General features: G+C 43.9%; 1 protein-coding gene and 1 pseudogene across 1 annotated transcript in view; both read left to right on the top strand.

Moving 5' to 3' along the window:
* Positions 1 to 9,759, top strand: part of LOC118366870 (ubiquitin-conjugating enzyme E2 E3-like) — a 181,088-nt gene that overhangs the window by 39,812 nt on the left and 131,517 nt on the right. The window lies entirely within an intron of this gene.
* Positions 2,586 to 9,759, top strand: part of LOC127915076 (general transcription factor IIF subunit 2-like) — a 31,731-nt pseudogene continuing 24,557 nt past the window's right edge.

Below are 9,759 nucleotides of genomic sequence, written 5' to 3'. Positions count from 1 at the left end.
GTATGTGGTTACAAGTGGTGGAATCAGGCGTTAGCGCAAAACTTCAAATTATAAGGAAGAAGTTGCCATAATAAATTACTTCTTACAGCGCCAAAAACAATTTGTTGATCAAAATACTTTGCAAGCTCATCAGCAATAGGGCAAGTACTATTTTTGCAGTCTACTGTTATTTGGTATGTAACAACTGTCTTAGAAATGTATCATTTGTCATTTGGAATTGGTTTAAAATCTGGGTATTACTGTAAGATGCTACAGGAAAGCGGCTTTTCTGCCAGCTACCACAAGCTCATTGATGATGCTTTTTTGAAGCCACCATGCTCATGAAATTACAGGCTGCTGATGAGTTTCTATTTATTCAGCATTAATGTATGGTTGCTTTGTTCAGTGGAAATTTATAGAGGAGAAGGGAGGACCATACTCTCTATCAATCATTTTAACCTGCCCACTGGACCACTTTGAGTGCCAACTTACTAAACTGCCGCTGCTGACTATACTGTACTGATTGCATGGGGTTAAAACACGTTAGTTCAATAGTTATGTTTATGACTATGATGTTAATATAGCGACAACAATGTAGGATCGATCTATAGTACGTGTATGGTGGAGTTGTGATAACTTGAGAGTTTGAAACTTGGAAAGCAATTTTTCACCTAGTGCAGGAAGCTCAGGAAGCTATCCTGAGAGAAAAGTCTCAAGTACTTGTGCTCACCTGGTAAGAGTACCATATGATAAGCTGCATGAACCACTATGCCCAGAGGTTGCTGCCTCATCTATATTGTCGGCAGCGTCTATTTACACTTACAAAAACGATGCTGGCACTAGACCGCTTTCAACCAACTACAAGCCATACAGCAACAAGAAGATGCTCATCAGCGGGCGCTCCCTGAGTGGCAGAGCTCAACCCACAGGCACATCTTAATCCCGTTTTTATTTCTGTTCCTTCAGCATGTCGCATTTGACAGGAGAAAAAAACTCCTGGGCCACCTTTACTCACACGGAGATGTATACAAAGCTCTCCACCTCCATTTAGCCGTCAGCTGGTTATTCTATCCTGATTGCTGCTTACAAGAAAAACTGCAGCAGAGAAGTGCAATGACTCAGCATAATGCAGAAGTTAACTAAGATGGCCGCAGATGCTACCTGGGATACATTTAACAGCCTGGAATGTTCCAGGATTCTATCCAAAAACGCTGAGGAGTATCACCACCTGGTCGCCAGCTATCCAAGTGAGTGTAGCCGGCGGCGTGAGTCCCACACAGTGAGCCAGTACCACCATATCCCGAACAAAGCCATGGATTACAGGCAACATCACCGTGGGCGCAAGCTGGGCAGCTGTAGTGTGCGATACCAGGCCGGGCTAAATACCTTTTTGCAGCAGAGGAAAACAACACTGAAGCATGTACGAGCACAACTGTTCCTGGATGACTTCTGTCTGGCAACTCTCTCTTTGGGCAGACTTTAAGCAGGTCAATCATTCTATACCAAAAAGCGGCGCAGGGGTAGATTAATTACCAGGGCCGTGCTCAAAGCTGCTGGAATAGCGAGTGTCTTCAATGACAGGTCTGCTAATACCTTGGTTTCAGCGAATACCATGGTCCTTTGTGGCCAAGGAAGCGAAGGTAACACTGCTATAATGATTGCCTGCCCATTAGCTCATGGTCACTTTGAAGGCTGGTGGCCTGGCTCACATCAGCAGCATCCTCGGATGCCTCAGCACTCAGGTCGCATACCGCTCAGATCCACCCAGATGACACAATCTCAATTGCCTCACTGCATTTTCCTGGACAGAAGGAGCACTAGAGAGTGCTCTTCTATTTGGCTACAGCTCAGCGTTATTTCCATGATGCCATGACTCATCACTAGCTAGGACCACCAGGACTGTTCCACCTCTGTGGATTTGGACTTTCACCTGCTGTGCTGCCCCCAGATGGTAAAGAACAGGCAGCAGCATCATATGATCCTCAATGCCCAGGTCCCTCAGAGTGTGTACCAGTCCCCTCCTGTACTCCCTACTCACCTATGACTGCATGATGGCTCTGACTCAACACCATCATTAAGTTTGCTGGCTTGACACAACAGTGGTAGGACTTATCACCACGACAACGATGAGACAGCCTATAGGGAGGAGGTCAGAGACCTGGCAGTGTGGTGCCAGGACAACACTCCCACTCAGTGTGAGCAAGACAAATGAGCTGATCGTGTATTAAAGAAAATGGCGAAGTGAACAGGCCCCCGTTAGCATCGCGGGGCTATAGACGGGTCGAGAGTTTCAAGTTCCTTGGTGTCCACATCACCAACGAACTGTGTGGTCCAAACACACCAAGACAGTCATAGAGGGCATGGCAACACCTTTTCCCCCTCAGGAGACTGAAAAGACTGGCAGGGTCACCATATCCTCAAAAGTTCTACAGCTGCTGCCATGTCGAGTATGCTGACCGGTTAAATCACCACCTGGTATGGCAACTGCTCGGCATCTGACCATAGGTGCTACAGAGGAAGTGCGTATGGCCATTTGTGAATTCCAGTGGGATCAAATATTCTGGTCCACGTATAGATTCACCATAAACTCATTTCACACTTGCACAATGTTATTCAGAGTGTATTATCCATCACCGCTGTAGTGTGCTCTTCATTGATCGAAGTGAGGTTTCTCGTGCGTTGTATTTCCTGTAACCTGTCTGTGACTCCACTGTTAGCAACTTCACGTGTCCTGAAGAACCTCATCAAAGGTTCTGCCGCTATGTCTGAAAAAACGGAGGTTGATTTAACCGGAGCTAAGCAAAACACCGGTGTATGGCTAGTAAAGGTATGTTGCCTAAAATCTAATTAAACGGTAAGTCATATCCATACACATATTGGTCACACCTGACGGTTTTGTTGAGGAATAGCCTAGCATTTGGCTAGCTAAATTAAAACCTCCGGTCTCTTTTGAACTTTTGTTTGACCTAATCAGGTTCCTAAGTACTTGGCCCAGCAGTGGGCCAAAGCATCGGGAAAAGGAGAAATTGGAGCTCAGTTGTAAAGTAAACACTGACCATTAACTACAACTCAACATCTATTTCGTACAGAAAACATGTGACTGCTTTCAGAGGGGTTCAACCCCACTACCAGACAGAAATGTTGACTTTTGTTGGACATCATGCTCAATTTTGTAGTTGGTGATGCTAGTTATAAATGGTCAGAAATTCAGTAACATGGTTCTTCAGGAATCAGCTGTCTAATGAGACAATTAGTGTAGCCTATGTTTGTAGTTAACTGAAAGTAAATGCATTTCCCCTCATAGGAAACAAGGAAAAGCAGATGTAAGTATGTTACTTGTTGCCACAAGGTGTCACTGTAAACCCATACACTGTTCCTTGTCCTCAGTAATACCTCAAACTTTTGGAAGCGTTTTAGAAAACAGTAGCTGTATTATTAGAACATAATTTTCTATTATTGGAAGTCATGTTTATAGATTCATAGACTATGATTAGTTGAATCAGAGGTTTAACTGCTTGGTTTTAACAAAGCCTGCATCCATGCTGGGATGTTAGCGGATCCAAAGGTCTGGTGTTTCCTTTAGGTGTCGTTCACCCTGAATGAGGACCTAACCAGCCTGTCTGCCCTGGGAGAGAAGGCAGTGTCTGTACGAGCTCCCCGGGACCACCCATTCACCATGCATAGTGTGGGGGCAGACCCTGGCTGTGTACACTGAAACCTCTGCAGGTAAGACTACTGCCTACTCTGCTCTAGTACTGGTAAAACACCATGGGAGATATGTTTCATTTTGAGTTGGCGGTATATGGTGCCTTTTGAGTTGGTGAATCATAAATATTCAAGAGATTAATCAGATTAGATTTGGGTCGTCATTCTCAAGCAATGGAGAGATTCATCATCAAGACTTCTCGTTTGGCCTATTTCAGTTGACTTGTCTTAAAAGCTGTAGCTGAAATGTCGACAAACTATTTTATACTCCTGTTTTTTCCTTGCTCTATTGTAGACAGAGTTATTACGATTACTCTAATGCACTGACTTATTCATGTTTTAACCCTTTAAAATGTTATATAAAACAATTCTCATCAAATAGATATACCCAACTTTATTTTAAACAGCCTACTGTGGAGACACAGGAGAGGTGTGCATCTTTGGTTTATAGTTAATCCATGAGGTTCTCTTTGATCATTGGATGAAATAATATAGAACAAAGATAAATTGATTAAGATCACTTTGTTGGTCAAACTGACATTTGACTTCTACTTTTAACCCCTGAAAGACACAGATCCATGTTTTTGTAAAGGTGCAGGGGCTGCCACACTGGGCTCCCATTATTGGGCTGTTGTTGTGTGGGGTTTGCTCAAGGGCACAACAACAGGTATATAGGACTTGATATCAGCAACCCTTCCGCCTGCCAACTTACTTCCCAAAAGATATTTCCCGTCAGACCTGGGATTGGAACTGGCAGCCTTTCGGTTGCTGGCTCGCCTCTCTAATTGCTAGGCCACCTGCTGCCCTCATGAGACATAGGCTTGTGGTGCACCAATGCGTTGCGGCTACAACGGCCTTCATCAGGGTGACAAAGAATAGTGGAAAAACAGGTGTGTATATACCAACTCACACCAAACCTTGACTGGTACTATGTAAAAAGGTGCATTTCTACGTTTTGTAGAAGAAAAAAAATTACGTTAAGTTCTACCCAATGACATCATCAAAAGTGAAAATGTTTTTTTAAATATACTGAATCCTACCTTGTGATGTCACAGAGAAACATAGAAACACACCATTTTCACAGTGCGTTCAGAAAGTATTCAGACCCCTTACATTACACTCTTCTAAAATGTATTTAAAAATAAAATACAAATCCTCAGCAATCTACTCAGAATACCCCATAATGACAAAATGAAAATGGGGTTTTACATTTTTTTTGCAAATAAAAAACTGAAATACCTTATTTACATAAGTATTCAGACCCTTTGCTATGAGATTATAAATTGAGCTCAAGTGCATCCTGTTTCCATTGATCATCCTTGAGATGTTTCTACAACTTGATTGGCATCCACCTGTGGTAAATTCAATTGATTGGACATGATTTGGAAAGGCACACACCTGTCTATATAAGGTCCCACAGTTGACTGTGCATGTCTGAGCAAAACCAAGCCAGGAGGTCAAAGGAATTGTCCGTAGAGCTCTGAGACAGGATTGTGTCAGGTCACAGATCTGGGGAAGAGTACCAAAACATTTCTGCAGCATTGAAGGTCCACAAGAACACAGTGGTCTCCATCATTCTAAATAGAAGAAGTTTGGAACCACCAAGACTTTTCCTAGAGCTGGCCAAACTGAGCAATTGGGGGGGGGGGGCTTGGTCTGGGAAGTTACCAAGAACCCGATGGTCCCTCTGGCAGAGCTCTAGATTTCCTGGGAGAAATGGGAGAAACTTCCAGAAGGACAACCATCTCTGCAGCGCTCCACCAATCATGTCTTTATGGTAGAGTGGCCAGACACAAGCCACTCCTCAATAAAAGGAAGACGACAGCCCGCTTTCATTTTGCCAAAAGGCACCCAAAGACTCTCAGACCATGAGAAACAGTATTCTCTGGTCTGATGAATCCAGGATGAAACTATTTTGCCTGAATGCCAAGCGTCATGTCTGGAGGAAACCTGACACCATCCCTATTGTAAAGTAAGGTGGTGGAAGCATCATGCTGTGGGGATGTTTTTCAGGGACTGGGAGATTAGTCAGGATCGAGGCAAAGATAAACGGGCAAAGTACAGAGAGATGCATGATGAAAACCTCCTGCTCCAGAGTGCACCTCAGACTGGGATGAAGGTTCAACTTCCAACAGGTCCACGACCCTAAGCACACAGCCAAAAGAATGCAGGAGTGGCTTCGGGACAAGTCTCTGAATATCCTTGAGTGGCCCAGCTAGAGCCCGGACTTGAACCCGATCAAACATCACTGGAGAAACCTGAAAATAACGGTGCAGCAATGCTCCCCATCCAACCTGCCAGAGCTTGAGAGGATCTGCACAGAATAATTTTGCTTGGGTTTTTTAGGCCTGTGGGTGTGTTTTGAGAAGACTTTCTCTTTCCAGAGATTTTGCTTTGGTGAGAGACTGGTTTAGCATTCTTGGTTTGTATCCCCGTTGCTGAGACCAAGAATACATTTTCACAGCTTTTTCATTAAATCCTCCTTCCTGTCAAAAATACGTAGTGGAGTGAAAACTGTCCACCATGAGGATATTAGGCCCGCAAGTTTACAGGAAATGGTGATGCGGAGTGAGCCATTCTGAGTTAAGATTTTCAAATCCAGAAAACTCGCCTTCAAATTCTCATTGAGGAATTGACAGATTTTGAATTCTATCAGTTAGCTTTATAATTCACCTGTATATGCTAAAGGGTCTGTGTACATTCCATCGAGGGCATAGTGGAACAGTAGGCAGGCAGTTATTCAGTCAGCTGACTCTGTGTGAACATTTCCTGCTGATTATTCCTGGCAACACTTGCCTCCTTTGTGAGAGAGCAAAGCAAAAGGTGACTGTCTCTCTGAGAAACAATTACTTTTCCTGCCTGAACAATACGATGCTGCCACTTCTGGCTGGATGATGTCCATCTGGACCTGGGCTGGTAGCTTTCACACCAGCCTTGGCACATCCACCCAGCTTCTCAGCCCATCAGACACTGCATATTTGTTCTATTCCAGCAGCAGCCCTTGCTTGATGAATTGAATGAGTTCTTCTATCTAGAGCTGAGCTGGAGAGTAGAGACATGTCCAGTAGGAGAGGGCAGGGAAACTGTCTGGAGAGAGAACTGAGCAGGTCTGAGGGGGTTTGGCACTTTTTGATCTTGGTAGTTAATATAATTGTGTTGACTGCAGAACTTTTGGTGAATGGGGCTAGGTAAGACCTCTTCCTAGAATACTGTAGGCTACTGTACACAACAGGCACGGTGATGAATCCGGTCCAAAATGAAAACATGAAACTTTGGGCTTGAAATGGTATCACTTTACCAGGGATTTTTACCTAAAGAAAGCTCGACTGTCAGGGAGAATAGAAAAATCACAAAACAAGACATTTAGCAGTGTTCATTTTGTTTGAGCAAAATAACGCAGCATTATCCAAGGAAAAATGCATAGAATTGCAGGAAACTAACTTTAAAACTGCCACATTTCCTCAGCTACATGGCAAAATGTATAGAATTGTAGGAAATTTGCTTTAAAACTGCTAAATAAAATCTCAGCTCCATGGAGAAAGGTGTATAATTGCAGGAAATTAGCTTAAGATTTTCTATAGTGCCAAGATGGCTGCCTCTAAAATGTAACCTCTCTGATGGCCCAAACGTGCTCACTGCCTCGGATTCAGGCTGCTACATTTCTTACAAGCTGCATCTGATCCTATGAGAGATGGAGGCAGCGAAGACAGACAAACCGACGACGAACATGACAGCGGGGAATTTTGCTCAAAGCAATTAGATGCACTCAGGAGACAGCCTTGATTTGTGTACTGTATATCAGCATCACTCATCCACTCCACAACAGGTGGGCTCTTTCTGCTGTGTGTAATGCAGTATGATTATCTACAGAGTCAAAGGGGTCTTGGCTGACTGCGTGTCTACAGTAATAGCGGAATACAGAGTGTTATTAAAAAATGATCTGTCTCTCTCTCTACAGGGAGAATCTCTATGCTCTGCTCACCAGACCTGGCTGCTCTGTTTACCGTAGCTTCTGAAACTACTGGAACATTAGATGGAAGTAGTTTCACCCCTGACCAATTGCAATTAAAAACTTACTGAGAAAACCACAACCTGTAGGAGTGGGAGAGAGACGAAGAGAGCGGGAGAGAGGAGAGGGGGAGAGAAAGATAAAAAAGAGAGCTGGTTGGGGGGTGAGAGAAAGAGCGCAAGAGGGAGGAATGGCTTTCTAACAGTACTTGCAGCTGAGCCTATTCACTGCCAGCTTCTGTAGCCTGTTGCTAAGCAACCTCTTAATCAATACCTGCTGCATGCCAGAGCTGTGCAGAAAGCAGAAAAAAATAAAACACTTAGACATAAAATTACATGAACCAACTACTACTGACATTCCGCGCATGGCTTCTGTAGGAATGACATCATTAATGGACGCAATTAGCGCTGTCTGCATTGATATACACTGAGTGTACAAAACATTAGGAACAACTTCCTAATATTGAATTGCATCCTATTTTTCCATTAGAACAGCCTCAGGCATCAAAAGCATTCCACAGGGATGCTGGACCATGCTGACTCCAATGCTTCCCATAGTTGTGTCAAGTTGGCTGGATGTCTTTTAGGTGGTGGACCATTCTTGATACAAACGGGAAACTGTTGAGTGTGAAAAACCCAGCAGCGTTGCAGTTCTTGACACACTCAAACCGGTGCGCCTTGCACCTACTACCTACCATACACCGTTCAAAGGGAGGACTTAAATCTTTTGTCTTACCCATTCACCCTCTGAAAAGCACACACGCAATCCATGTCTCAGAAATCCTTCTTCAACCTGTCCGTCCATTCATCTACAGTGATTTGAAGTGGATTTAACATTTGACATCAATAAGGGATCATAGCTTTCACGTAGATTCACCTGGTCAGTCTGTCATATAAAGAGCAGGTACAGTACATCCACCTATGGTATACCAAATCAAATTGTATTTGTCACATGCACCAAATACAACAGGTGTAGGTAGACCTTACAGTGAAATGCTTACTTAGGAGCCCCTAACTAACAACGCAGTTTAAAAAAATACGAATAAGAAATAAAAGTAACAAGTAATTAAAGAGCAGCAGTAAAATAACAATAACGAGACTATATACAGGGGGGTACCGGTATAGAGTCAATGTCTTGAGGTTACCAGTTAGTCAAAGTAATGGAGGTCATTTGTACATGTAGGTAGAGATAAGTGACTATGCATAGACGATCAAATCAAATCAAATTTATTTATATAGCCCTTCGTACATCAGCTGATATCTCACAGAAACCCAGCCTAAAACCCCAAACAGCAAGCAATGCAGGTGTAGAAGCACGGTGGCTAGGAAAAACTCCTAGAAAGGCCAAAACCTAGGAAGAAACCTAGAGAGGAACCAGGCTATGTGGGGTGGCCAGTCCTCTTCTGGCTGTGCCGGGTGGAGATTATAACAGAACATAGCAAGATGTTCAAATGTTCATAAATGACCAGCATGGTCAAATAATAATAAGGCAGAACAGTTGAAACTGGAGCAGTGCAGCATGCCCAGGTGGACTGGGGACAGCAAGGAGTCATCATGTCAGGTCGTCCTGGGGCACGGTCCTTGGGCTCAGGTCCTCCGAGAGAGAGAGAAAGAGAGCTTAGCTTATTGATGAGCTTTGAGGGCACTATGGTGTCGAGAACGCTGAGCTGTAGTCAATGAATAGCATTCTCACATAGGTGTTCATTTTGTCCAGGTGGGAAAGGGCGGTCCTGAGTGCAATAGAGATTGCATCATCTGTGGATCTGTTAGGACGGTATGCAAATTGGAGTGGGTCTAGGGTTTCTGGGATAATGGTGTTGATGTGAGCCATGACCAGCCTTTCAAAGCACTTCATGGCTACAAATGTGAGTGCTACGGGTTGATAGTCATTTCGGCAGGTTACCTTAATGTTCTTGGGCACAAAGACTATGGTGGTCTGCTTAAAACATGTTGGTATTAGACTTGGGCAGGGAGAGGTTGAAAATGTCAGTGAAGACACTTGCCAGTTGGTCAGTGCATGTTCACAGTATACGTCCTGTAATCCGTCTGGCCCTGCGGCCTTGTGAA

The sequence above is a fragment of the Oncorhynchus keta genome, chromosome 34 (assembly GCF_023373465.1).
Source record: "Oncorhynchus keta strain PuntledgeMale-10-30-2019 chromosome 34, Oket_V2, whole genome shotgun sequence".
NCBI lineage: Eukaryota > Metazoa > Chordata > Actinopteri > Salmoniformes > Salmonidae > Oncorhynchus > Oncorhynchus keta.
The sequence above is the reverse complement of the archived record's forward strand: the minus strand, read 5'-3'. Positions and strand labels throughout refer to the sequence as shown.